Here is a 14315-nt window from a genome sequence, read left to right on the forward strand (position 1 = left end):
TTGTCCTTCCAAAAGTAAATGCCATCCTACCTTTTATAGTAATAACTTCCTTACATCTCTTTATGGTTTTATCACCCAGCTGAGCAGCCTGACACACTGTAGTTTACTGTTGCCAATTAAAAAACAAAACAAAACAAAAAAAACTTGTCTCTTTTAATCTACATATTTCCTTAACATCCTCTCTTATTTAAAAGAATGATGTTTCTGTTGTTGGAGGATTTGAGCAGTTTGATCTGCAGAGTTTCCCACAGTCTTGATGACAAGAGAGATGCACCCTCATCGTGCACTTCAGCTTATTCTCTTGCACTCTATTTCCTGTGTCTAGGTCCAGAGCCTTGATCAGACTCAGGTTTGATCCCTCTGGCAAGATTACAGTGCTGCTATATTCTTTCACTGAGAGGCACACAACATCTGTTTTTTCTACTCTTTTTTTGCCTTTAGAAGATGTTGACCCTCAATGTCTAGATGTATTAATTCATTGGGGATTGCAGAATAGTGATATTCTAATTCTACCATTTTGCTTTTACTTATTAGCTGGAATAGTTTGATAAAGATAGACTTCCCTTCCTTCTGTTATTTGATTACACAGTGGTATAGGTCACGTAGGAAAAACAAGATGAATGCTCAGTTCTTTCCTTTGACTTACCCAGTTTTTGAGAAATGGTTTCCTGTCATTCTCAAAAGGGGACCACTTAGGACGTTTTCTTTATTGTTATGATGGAATTCAATATATTTAATAAGACTCGGATTGTCCCATCTTTGACCAGTGGGGGCTTCTTCAAGCTGGCTCCTGGGTCCTTCTGCCATGACCTTAGCTTCCGTGTTATCTGGTGTGTCATGGTGATCCAGGCTTTTCTTGTACATTTTCTGCCTAGACCTGGAATCAGCCATTCCTCAAGAATCCCTCGTTCCTTTTAGTAAGAATGATATTTCAGGACCATAATCCAGCACTAGGGATGCTCATTCAGTGGAATGGTCGTTGTTTCTAGGCCTTTTCATTGGTAAGAGCTGAGAAAATACACGCACACACACATACAAACATATATACACATACAAAGATACAACACTTTGTAAGATCATATTGATACTTCCAAGTGAAGTTCAAGGGTACGGGGTTTTTGTTTAACCTCTTCTATATTACATTTGTATTTCCTTCCTTCCATGCTTAGGATCTTGGCTTTTTAGCCACAAGGGAGATAGAATATCTTTTAGTTACCTATTTGATTGTCCTGTGTTACACATAAGCAGTCTTCCAGTAATCAGCTCTGATTAATGAAAACAGTAAAAATACTTTCTTTGGCTTATGCCATACTCATTATTCCCCACTTTTTTTTCTTCTGGTTGTTCTGTATCTGCATTGTCAGATCATGTAGCCATTATATACTAAAATACCTCCCTTTTCATATTCATCTAGTCTGATTTCTGCAGGCAACTATGTATGTCATGCTTATTGTCCCTACACATTTTGACTGAAGCCATTTGTCTTGTGGATTCCTTAGGAAGTGCTCTTGGGAATAGTATTCCCCAATTTCTTTTTTTTCCCCTAATTTCTTGATAAAACACTGTGACCTTTATATTAAAGGTCAGTTTTGCTGGATATAACACACTTGGCTCACATTTTCTTTCCTCAAGAATCTTAAATATATTACTTCATTTTCTTCTGACAAAGTGTGTTGTCAAAAGTCTGATGATGATGATGACCTCATTTTCTTTCCCTTTCTAGGTCACTTTTGAGAGCATCAACTCTACATCTTTTTCCTTCAATATACTGTCTACCTAGCATTCCAGTAAAATGATTAGTGAGATGGTATGTTACCAAATCCAAGTTTGAAACTTGGCTAACCCTGGTGCCAAATAGTCTCTCCCTCCTGTTAACCTAGAGTAAGCCACCTGCTCTCAGTAACTATAGTTTTTTAAATCTTTGTAACCTCAGCTGTACCTTGGAAGGTGCACAGTTAGCACTAAATACATACTTGTTTATGCAACAGATGCAGTGAAAGGATGTGGTTTTTCCCTTTCCTTTAGCCTGTTAGGAGCTGCCCCTCCCCTTTGACTCTTTTCCTCCTATCAGGTGCGGCTTCGCCTCAGACTTGGCGGGCTGGGTGCGGAGGCTCTGCCCTGAGCAGGAGGTGTGTGGGTGGCCCCCGTGGGTCCTGGCCTGTGCCTGTACTCATGGCGTCTGGTTGTCAGACCATGTTCTCGTGATGCTGCTTTTCCAAGACGAGCGCACTAGGAACCCCCGGCTCACTGAGTGTCGGCTCCACAGCGAATGCTCCCGTGGTCCCGGTGCCTGCTTGCCCTCCCGGAGGTGGGTCCTTTGCCTTCTCATTGTGGGTGTAATGGCCCAGGCCCCTGGCATGGTGGGCCCAGACCCTCCCTTCTCTGAGGGTGCTGGCGCTGCCGCCTGCCCTTTCTTGGCTGACTTTTTCGCTGCTCACTTCTTGGCCACCAGAACCCACAGCAGGACATCAGAATGGGAGCCCTCACTCAGGTCTGATCCCTGGTGTAATTTGCTCAACATACACACTGTATTTAGTTTTCAAAATTTAAATGCCAGTTGGTTGGTTATGCATGCCAGTTTGGCCAAAGCCTCTGCTACTTGCTGCTGTGTTATCCAGTCAGTCACATATTTCATTTATCAATTGAGTTTGTGACCTTTGACCTCTGATACCATACTTCTTAGAGTAATGGTCATATGGACATGACCTTGGGCTGCCTGATTTTAGGCCTGGCCTGCTCTATAGTCCTGTGATGTCCCTGCCCTGACTGTCCTTTTTAGGTCCTGGCCTCTGGGCGGTGCAGATCTTTTTTTTCTTTCTTCTTCTTGAGTATATCATTGCCATATAATTAAAAAACGAAAAACCATCGTGATACCTGACTTTTACAGAAGTTCACCCGCAAAAGCGATGATGAAAGTAATACAGAAGTGATGGGATAGTGGCTCTTCCCCAATGGATGTGAATTCTGAGGTAATCTCTTATTTCAGGTATGAAGGAAAGTGAAACCCCACAGCCTTGACCTCACCGGGCAAATGTTGCTGGTAACAGAGACTCACTGATATAGAAAAGCCACCCTCAACATGAGAAATTGCTCTGGTTGCCCGAGTTTTCTGTTCTTGGTCAGGCCCCTGATGTGAGGAACTGTGTAGCCTGGCTTTCTACTCCTGGGCCTGGGCCCCTAAGAGGGAACTCCTCAGCCTGACCCACCCTAGTGAGTTTTTTCCAAGATCTAGTGTTTTGGTTTTGGTTTGGGTTGGGTTTTTTGGAGGTACATTTGGCTCATACCAGTGTATTAGTTTCAGGTGTACAACATAATGATTTGATATTTGTATACACTGCAAAATTATCCCTACAATAGGTCTAGTTACCAGCTGTCACCATACAAAGTTATAAAAAATTTTTTTTCTTATGATGAGTAATGTTAAGATTTACCTCTTGGCAACTTTCAAATATATACTATAATATTATTGACTATATGCTGTACATTACATCCCTGTGACTTACTTATTTTACAGCTGGAAGTTTGTACCTCTTGACCCTCTACCCCTCTTTATCCATTTTACACACCCCGCAACCTTCCTTCCCTCTGGCAATGGCCATTCTGTTCTGGGTATCTATGAGTTTAATTTAGTTTTGTTTGTTCATTTGTTTTGTTTTTTAGATTCCGCATATGAGTAAAATCATATAGTATTTGTCTTTCTTTGTCTGACTTATTTCACTTAGCATAATGCCCTCAAGGTCCATTCATGTTGTCACAAATGGCAAGACTGCATTCTTTTAATGACTGAGTAGTATTCCATTATATTTGTATAATACTACATATATATTTTACATATGTAACGTATATTAATATTATACATAACATTAATTATAATATATATATACACGCACATACACACCCCACATCTTCTTTATCCATTCATCCATCGATGGATGTGCCTTGGCTATTGTAAATAACGCCACATTGAACATACAGGTGCACGTATCTTTTTTAATTAGTGTTTTCATTTTCTGCAGATAAATACCCAGAAGTGGAATTACTGGATCCCATGGTAATTCTATATTTAATTATTTGAGGAGCTTCTATACTGTTTTCCATAGTGGCTGTCCCAGCCTAGGTGTCACGTCTCAAGTTTCAGTTGAAACAGCCCTGGGAATACTTACTTGCTCCTAGGACTCTCCATAGACAAATATGGACTCGTGTAAAAATGTAACCATTTTCTATTCTGCTTTTGTTAACTCTGCAGAAATCATACTGAAGACTTTTTCTTCTTTTCCTACTCCCAGCTGTCTGTGTTTTTGCCTTTTGCCCCTGGTTGGCTCCTGTGTAAGCCAGGTGTGGTGGTAGAAGTTCAGTATTTATTGAGCACTTACTGTGTTCCAGGCATTGTACTGGCTCTTCATAGACATCGCTGGATCCTAGGTTCTCTCGTTACTGTTCCCATCTTAAAGATGAGGAAACTGAGACCATGAGAGTTGAAGTACTTACGCCTGGTCAGAAGCAAAGCTGATATTCACACCCTTTGGTTCTTAAACATATTGCAGAACTTCCTCCTGCAGAAACATGGGCTTCAGAGGCAGTTTGCAGGTCTTCCTGAGGGTCAGTAACAGAGCTGGCCTCCAGGATCTGGGGGGTGCAGCTGGCAACCCTGTGATGTTTATGTTTAGATCTTGAGCAGACTTTTCTGAGAGCTCTTCAAGATTCCTGATTTAGACTAAGCAGCATGAATAGGAGGAAGAGCGGGGAGTAACAGAAATATGGCTCCGGAGTCTCACCGCCTGGAGTAGTCCCAGGTTTGGACTGCAGACAACTTGCGAGCTGCTTGTCTTGCTAATAACAAGTCAGCAGGGTTACCAGCACTCACTTGTTAACACCTCCACAAGGGACAGGAAAAGGGAGGTGAAGTGTAAATATGTCAGTTTTAACACTTGCTAGACATTCTGGTAGTGAATTTGGTGGAGAAATAAGTTAAAATGACACAAATGAACTTACAAAACAGAAACAGACTCACAGACATTGAAATCAAACTTTTGGTTACTAGGGATGAAGTGGGAGGGAAGGGATAAATTGGGAGTTTGAGATTTGCAGATACTAACTACTGTATCTAAACTAGATAAACAACAAGCTTCTTATGTATAGCACAGGGAACTATATTCAATATCTTGTAGTAACCTACAATGAAAAAGAATATATGTATGCACATGTATGACTGAAACATCATGCTTTACACCAGAAATTGACATAACATTGTAAACTGACTAGACTTCAATTAAAAAAAGAAGTTAAAATGATCTAAAGTAAGGTTTTAAAAAATTTCTTACTACCTATGCTATCTCTACATATCCTCTCAGAATGGTCTTTTTTTTTGTTTTTTGGTTTTTGTATCATGATTTCCGACCAGGGGATATTATAGACATATTTTGCTTACATGATCTTTCTGAAATAATTAAGCAAAGGATACAGATGTTGCTTGGTACCATGTAATGGAAAAAGCTCTGGAATAGATATGCAGAGGGGGTGCTGAACAGCAACAGGCTGGGTGACTTTGTGGAGATATTCAGCCCTCTGGGTCATAACTGCTACCTCTAAGAAATGTAAAGTGTAGACTAGATAATCTCTAATCCCTTTCAGTTCAGAAATTCTACGATTCTGATTGTTACAGTCTGCACTTTTATTGACATTTTAAGCATGGAAACCAAGGGAGGCTGAAGCCAGTGGTAGAGCAAGAAGGGCAGAGCCCTGGATTCCTCTGGAAGGAATGCCATCCTGCCCCAGTGTGGAATGAGGAATTCTATACGAGGAGCCCAGGGTGGGAAGCCAGAACACTGACCCTGAGTCTTTCCAGGAGGCTCCAGGGCTACAGAGTGAGATATTCCTGTGAGTAAATTTATTTTTAGGTTATCTTTGTGTTCCCCTTCATTGCTAAGATAAGTGACTGCTAACTATACTAACACACAAGGAAATTTGCTAAATTATGTCTTACACCAGAAAGTGCATCTGTGACTATCCAAGAAGCTGATACGAGTGACCATAAGTGAATTCAGTTTGGGACAAAAAGATTGCATTACAGTGTTGTTTTTAAGAATAAACACAATGAAAACTCTAAACAACCTGATTATGCATCCGCAGCTTACATATATATTACGATACTTCCGTGACATGAAACATTATGCATCTTTAGAACAAGGTTGGTCTGTGTGCACTGATAGGGAAAGATCTCCAAGACAGATTAAGTCAAAAAGCAAAATAACGATCTCATTATGTTTAGAAAAAAGGCATATTATATGTTTATGAGTGCATAAGCTTTTTTTTCTTAAGAAGAATGAACAATATACTATTAATAGTGGAACTCTCGGTTTGAAGCAGGGAAAGGAGTTTAACTTTTCATTTTTATCTTCTATTGTGCTTAAATTTCATAATAAAAATACGTTTGATAAAGGAGAGAATTTAGATTTCAGTTGAGCCTTTGAGGCATTCTAATACTTCCTTAGAAAAATCTGTATATATAGCGCACACTGAGCAGAGCAAGATGCTGCCTGTAAACACTGTAGTTTCCCCATCACCTCCCCAGCCTCTACTGTCCTCATCTTAACACATGGCTCTCAGGTAACTGCATCCTCTAACTCCCAATTTTCAGTTGCTCCCAATGGCCATCAAAACCCAGTGCAGAAGAGCGATATGGTGGCACTGCCACGGGGAGGCCTGCAGGTGGGTTACACGTGCATCCGGCAGCGTTTGTGGAGGACCAGCTGGGCACCGGGCGCCGTGCTAGTGCAGGGTTGTGCCAGCAAAGGGCGTGTGTTTTGGAAACTGTGTGACTTCTCGGAGTGTCAGTCTTCTCACTTATAAAACAACGGTGGGGATTAAATAGAACAGCAAGTGCAAGGCCCCTTGCCCAGGCCCCAAAGGACAATATTTGCTCACTTGCCTCGCCCTCCTCTCCATGTTCCGGGCCAGGTCTGATACTCTGTACTCTTTTGCATATTTCCTTTGGTTCCCATTCCTAAACTGTGCATAGTTCCGGAACGCAACCCACTCTTCCGGGCTTTTGCCTTTAGCACTATGTCTCCCTTCCCTCCATGCCCGTGGCTTCTCTTTCCTGGACGGAATTAGACTGCCCTTCAGGATCCAGCTCTAATGTGCTTCCTCCATGCAATTTTTCCTAGTTCTGTTCTTTACCAGGAAAAAAAAAGTCCAAAAGTAATCTCTTCCTCTTAAGAATCTGAGTAGCTCATTCTGGTCTCCCTGTCTATTGATTACATTGTCACTTCTGCCACTGCCCCTGAGTTTGCAGCTGCGTGTGCCCCACTAGATAACCTTTCTGAGAGCAGTACCCAAGTTTTGTGCATCTGTAGAACTCATCTGTGTGCCTGTGTTCTCAGCAAATATGTAGGAAAGAATGGCTTCATTTTTATGATTCACCCATATATTATTTTTACTTACATTTAAAGGATTATTTTAGTTTGAAACTAAAAACGAGGACATTTCTTGAAATCCACTACTGTTAGCAGGTTAGACAGAGCTTCTCTCCCCTCGCAGGGATTAAACTTGGAATTGTGGAATTGCTATCCCTGAAGAATGTTCAGGAAGAGTTAGGCAGTCATCTCTCTAGGGTGGTCCAGGCAGTCACCACCCTTGATGTGAGTAGCTGGCTCCTAAAATCTTGTCTGTCGAGGTGAGATCTTATCCTGATAATTTAAAGAAGCAAACAAACTATGCCCACTATTAAGAGCTCCCAGCAGAAGAAAAAGAAATCAGAAAGAAAAAAAAATAGTAATATTTTAGATACGTGAGAAAACAGCTTGTTTCATTTTTCATATTTCTTTCCCTTCTTATCCATAGTTATATATTGTAGCTGTGACTAGAGCATATACACGGTTTAATATTCTGCTTTTCTCTTAACATTACTTCCCACAGACTTTCCTATGTTTTTATGGACATTTTGATTCTATTTCTCAATGAAACAATTAGAGTGAAGACGATGCCTTTCTTGAGCAAGAAATGGAGACTAGAAAGCAAAGATGTAGCCTGAGGGAATGTCTGCATTGTCTGTTTTTAAAAGACATGATCTTATCCTGAGACTGCTGAGATGTATGGAGCAAAAATTTTAACGAATGATTTGATTTAGGTTTGCAGCATGGGAAATGAGATTAAGATCATGAGCCACTTTAAAGTGTTTTCTTAAATATACATCTTTACGAGATTAGACAGAGTTTTGCTGGCTCTTTATTTACAAAGGCGTGTTGGGAACAGCTGGAAATCAGCCTTCCCTTATCAGCGGGTTTGTACAACTAGCCTCAAGTTGTTTGCTAAAGAAGTTCAGGTCTCCCATGCTAATAGAAGGCAATAATTTGACAGAGAAGAATCAAAGTCTAGCCTCCTTTTTCAGAAGAAAGTAATCTGACTGGTGCCTATAGGCAGTGAGGTGTGTTTAACATATGGAAATCATTAGGCTAAATACCAGAATCTCTTTGAGGTCTGTGGATATAGTCTCCAAATTGAGAGAGAAGCATTTAAAATTAAACTGCCCAGAATTCTAACCAGCACTGTATACTCATTCTTGGAACTAATCTTGCTTTGGCCCTAGGCTAAATTGACTAGATTTGTACTCCCTTTGTTGATTTAAAGCCACATTCAGTCCTTTTTACAATGGGAACCAACTGTCTTCTAATGTGATTTTGTAGCTCTCCTACATAGAGGTTCTTAATTATTTTGCTGTTTCTGTCATCTGTCAGAGTCATTAATATAAATGTCAATTTAAGGTAAATTTACCTTCTGGGCCAGCTCACCTGGTAGGAATTAGTGTATTTTATAATTACAGATGGTCCCTGATTTACGATGGCTTGACTTAATGGTTTTTTGACTCTCCAATGGTGAGAAAACAATGTACATTCTGTAGAAACTGTAGTTCGAATTTTGAATTTTGCTCTTTTTTCTGGGCTAGTGACCAATGGTGCACACTCTCTTGTAATGATGGGCAGTGAGCTGCAGCTCCGAGGCAGCCACAGTCACAAAGGGAACTACCGAAGCACTTAAAACCATGCTGTATCCACACAGCCATTCTGCTTTTCACTTTCAGTACAGTACTCCATAAATTACATGAGATATTCAATACTTAGTTATACAGAAGGCTTTATGTTAGATGATTTTGTCCAACTGTAGGCTAACATAAGAGTTCTGAGCACGTTTAAGGCAGGCTAGGCTAAGCTATGATGTTCCACACGTTGATTATTAAATGCATTTTCGACTTACGATATTTTCAACTTATGATGGGTTTATCAGGACTGTAACCCCATCGTAAGTCAAGGAAGATGTGTATCTTGCTTCACTCTACTTATTGTGTATCACCTCCTGTAATTTAGCCTAGGGGATGATGCTTGAATTTCTTTGTGTTTCCCAAAGGGGTGACTGCATCCTTGTGTGGTATCTATCTATGGTTTGGTCTATAAAAGAACCCACAAAAGATTAATTCTGGTATTTTTTTCCTCTGCTTTCATTTATGGCTTAAAGAGAGGTATTCAGTCTTCCTAGTCGCCAAACCAGCTACAGTGAATCCTAAGAAGACCTATGAGGACTCTGTTAGACCATAGCTTAGTCTGAACTCTGGAGAGGACCTGCACTGGACTGAAACACTCTCTAAAATATTAGAGAATTCAGAAGAAATCTTCTCAATCAGACACCTATAAAATACCTCCAGTCACTGGGGCTTCTACCAGGTTTAGGCTGTTTGGACATGGCTGACCAACAGCAAACCTGTTACGTGGTTGCTATTTATTATTGCCGGTCTCCTCCCCCATCCTCGTCCCTGACTCCTGCCCTGCCACACCCCACTGCCTTTGTATCTCCTGTGACACTGGGAAGCTGGCCTTGCTCTGGGAAAAGTTAGGAATGTCACGGTGCAAGACAAGTCCTCAGGTAGAGGTGAGACAAGGTCTGTCTGTATTTCTGGCTGTGTTTCCTAAAAGCCAGGGCTGGTTCAGAATCTAGACCACCAGCTGTTACTACTTTCACACTACCAAGTCCTTAAAGTACAAAAAAAAAAAAGACAGAATTATCCAAAACCAGTATGAAGTCAGCCCAAGGCACAACTTCATCAACAGTTTCTTCGTTTGATTTCTCTGTTCTTTTATCATTCAATCAACTAATGATTGCTAAATGTCTTACTAAAGCATACAGATAACTGAAAAATGACAAAGAAGGTCCCTTCCCTCTGGGAAATGTTAGTCTAATTCTAAGGAAAAGTTCTAAGGTTAGGCTACAAATAATTGGAATGCAATGCGTACTACATCAGAGAGGTGTATTAGTTATCTACTGCTGCTTAACAATTGCCCTAAAACTTAGCAGCTAAAAACAATAAGAAGCATGTATTATTACACATAATTTCTGTGTCAGGAATTTGGGAGAAGCTTATCTAGGTGACTTGAGTTCTGTCCTGAAGTTAAAGACAGGAAGTTGCAAATATCTGGAGGTTTTTCTGGGGCTTCTTCTGGATTTTTTCTGAGGATCCTATTCCAAAATGGTTCACTTACATAACTGGCAAATGGATGCTGGTTCTGAGCAGGAGGCTTCAGTTCCTCACTATGTAGTCCTCTCTGTAGGTTTTTAAAATATATATATTATTTTTCCCCCTTAACAGAAGTACTGGGGATTAAACCCAGGACCTGGTGCATACCAAGTGCATGCTCTACCACTGAGCCATAACCCCCACCCCACCCCCCTGTAGATTTATAGAAGTGTCCTTGAGACCAGGGTGGACGACTTGCCCTAGAGTGAATGATCCAAGAAGGCACAAAGTGGAAGCCTCGAACGTCTATTATGATCAAGCCTTGGAAGTCACACAGCATCACTTCCACAATATCCTATTGGTTATACAGGTCGTCATATTCAGTGTGGGCAGAGACTGTGAATGCCAGAAAGTGAGAATCACAGGGGGGCACTGTGGAGACTGGCTATCTCAAGAGGCAAAGATCTTGTGTAGTAATGAGAAAGCAGTATTGGGGTGCCTCCAGGAAGGAGGTGGAATGTACAACTGATGGATTTTCAGGGGCTGAGATTGAGGGAGGGGGTGTTGAAGGATGGGGCGTCAGGAGCCGGGGTTGGACAGCGACAGGTCCTGCTGTGTTCGAGGAACATTTGGCTGGAGCAGAACTCGGCAAGGTGAAAGGGGCAGGGCCGATGAGGTCTTGAAGGCCAGACTGGTAAGTTTGGTTGTTCTTTGTTTCTTACTGATGAGCCCACTGGACGTTTTTGAGCAGGTGAGTGACATGATCATTGGCATAGTTCAGCCTTAGGGTTTTGGTGTCCTTACCTCCCTTTCTTTTTCCCTCGGTCTTATTCAACTCTCTCATTTCTAAAATTCTGCCCTTGCCCTTGATCACATAGTATTTTATACTGTTTAACTTTGCATGTTTTTGTCCTATCACAAGTAGATTGCAAGCATCATAATGGCTGTATCTTTATCCATATCCATTTCCCCTGCTGTGCGTACTGCCCTGGGTGCCTAATAAATATTTGCTGACCGATTGGATAATAGCAGCCAATTATTACAATATGACAGTACAGCCACTGTTTCCGGCCTGACCTGCATAAAAAAGAGAGCAACTGTAGTTGATCTGACTTATGTCAGTTTAAAAAAAGTGTTCAAAGTCAGTTCTGTGTGCTTGACATTTGGCATTCCAACATATTTATAGGAAACTTGTGGTAATAATTTTATTTTTAAAAGCCCGTGGATTATTTTCAGCTTCAAACAGAGTTCTTATTTTGCCTAAATTAGGCAAATGGAGTAATGACCAGCCACAGAGTGAAGTCAGGGCTGCTTGCATCTTTTAATAGTGAAGGGCAGCCTTTTTTGTGCACATTTAAGATATAGATGGAATAAAACTCTTGTTTGGAGTTTCAGGCAAGGTTTTATCTCCTTCTCCATTTCTTAGTTTGAAGGAAATTTCCCTTGTCCCCATTGTTCATTTATCAAGTATTTCACCATCATCTCGTGAAAGTTGGAGACTTCTGGTTTCAAGCTACCAAAGACAATTTTGCTTTCTTCTCCTGAAAATCCCCCAAACAACTCAAAAGGCAAAAGATCAAGCATATTCTTTGCACATTATATTCTCAGAAACCTTGGAGAAGTCTCTAACCCTAAACCACACAGGACTTGAAGAGAAAAAGCAGATGAAGTGATGGCAAATGAGTTTGCAGAGAGAAAGGGTCAAGAGTAAAATGCCTGCAGGAGGGTGAGGGGAGAGGACCAGAAGCAACTGATGTGCTCACAGAATCCCAGGAGGGCTCAGAAATGAGTTCCCAGGTTCCCTGGAGGTGAGGTTGAGGGCCTTGGGATGGGAGGGGGGATGTGCAAGTCGACAAGAGGTGAAAGAGTGTCCTACGTTGATTCAGGAGAGAAATTCCTCAATTGCAGCTCTGGAACAGAGAGAAAAACCAGGCCAGAAGCGGGCAGAGGGAAGAGGGCTCCAGGAGGGGTATTTCTCACGGGAATAATGAAACTCACTAAAAAAGAAAAAAAAAAAGAAAGGATGGGAAGTTCTGAGTTTAAATCCTGTCTCTGTCACCAGTGAACTGTGAATATAAACAAATCAGTTATTTCCTCTTTTGTTAAATAAAACGTTGGCACATATGAGGTTTAAGGTCCATTCAGACTCTAATATTTTGTGATTCTGTTCAGTAGAAGGCAATAAAACCCCAGCAACTCCACCTCTAGGTGTCTGCTGAAGAGACATGAGAACACATGCTCACATGAATATTTCTATTATAATCTTCATAAAAGCACTATGCATAAGAGCCCCAAACTGGAAACAGCTTCAATATCCATTAGTTGGTGAATGGATAACAAAATGTGATATATTTATACAACGGAATACTATTCAGCAATAAAAGAAGGTACTATATCTGCTATAACATGGATGAACCTTAAAAACACTTTGCTAAGAGCAAGAAACCAGATGCAAAATTCTCTTTATATGCAGTGTCCAGGAAAGGCACATGTGTAAAGACAGAAAGTAAATTAATGGTTGCCTGAAGCTGAAGTGAGAATGGGGATTAAAGGCAAATAGATACTTTTTGTGGGAGGGTGAAATGTTCTAAAATTGACTTATAATAATGGTTGTAGAACTCTAAATTTACCCAAAATCACTGCATTGTATAATTACAATTATAAATTGTACCCCCAATAAAGCTGTAAAAAACAAAAGGTAACCACCAAGGGGTAAGGGATGGAGAGGTGTAAGTGAAACAAGATTGACAATAGGTCGATTATTGTTGAAGGTGGGTGATGGACAGTGAGGGCTCATTACATTCTTCTTTCTACTTCTGTGTGTTTGAAATTTTACGTCATAAAAAAGTTTAAAAGGATAAAGAAAAAACGCAATCACAAACCTTTTATTGTGTGGATGTCAGATAACACTTGCAACATATATTTTATGTGTTATAGTGGGAAACATTCTAGATACTCTTGGGATATAATTTAACCCCCACTGACAGTAAATCCACAGTATATTAAGTCACCTTTAGTGCAGTTAGCTCATCCTTCTACTTCATCAGGTACTTGGGAAAAAATCAGTGATCATAGCATCAGAAAGAGGGTTCAATTTTGATCAGCATATTCTGTTCAAGCAAATGTTATATATTTTAAAGAGGAGAGAGTTAAAGTAAGCTTTACAGCTTTATCGGGAACCCTCAGACTTAGAAAGCAGACCATCTAAAACCATGTCATTTGTAATAGTTGTGAATAGCTAGATTTTTTTATGCTTGAAACATAGAAACAATATTCCATTTTAGATGCTGTCTATTGTCAAAAGTGGGTATAAGAATGAGTATTGGGGGAAGGGTTTAGCTCAGTGGTAGAATGTATGCTTAGCATGCACGAGGTCTTGGGTTCCATCCCCAGTACCTCCAGTTAAATAAAAAAATAACAATTGATCAATAAACCTGATTACCTCCCCGCAAAACAAACAAAAAAAGAACGAGTATTATTTTCCTTGCTTACTGTATACTTGTACTCAAACCTCATACCACCATTCCAAAGAAGGTAGTTTTTTTGGCTTTTTTTTTTTTTTAACTATTTTATCATAAGGAAGTTGAGGCCAGAGAGGCTGAGTAATTTGCCTGAGGTCAAGCAGCTGGTAAATGTTAGTGCTGGGACCATGCTGGGCTGTGTTCTTATCAACTGCACTCTCCTGGTTGTATTGGAACATATTTTCTGTCTGAGGCCTTTCTTCCACAAACCTCAGATTAACTTATGTGATGTACTCCCTTTATGGAATCCACATGAGGTAGATGGAAAGGGGCAGGCATTCTTCCAGGGA

General features: G+C 40.5%; 1 protein-coding gene across 3 annotated transcripts in view; it reads left to right on the forward strand.

Annotated features, from left to right (window-relative positions):
- Positions 1-14315, forward strand: part of TNFAIP8 (TNF alpha induced protein 8) — a 120571-nt gene that overhangs the window by 12144 nt on the left and 94112 nt on the right. Inside the window, exon 1 of one of the 3 annotated variants that reach the window (XM_074360533.1) lies at positions 2168-2308. The exons of the other annotated variants lie outside the window; for them this stretch is intronic. The gene's annotated coding sequence lies outside the window, so the exon portion shown is untranslated. Of the gene's footprint in view, positions 1-2167; positions 2309-14315 lie in introns of those variants that run through there. 3 annotated transcript variants of the gene reach the window in all.

The sequence above is a fragment of the Camelus bactrianus genome, chromosome 3 (assembly GCF_048773025.1).
Source record: "Camelus bactrianus isolate YW-2024 breed Bactrian camel chromosome 3, ASM4877302v1, whole genome shotgun sequence".
Lineage (NCBI taxonomy): Eukaryota > Metazoa > Chordata > Mammalia > Artiodactyla > Camelidae > Camelus > Camelus bactrianus.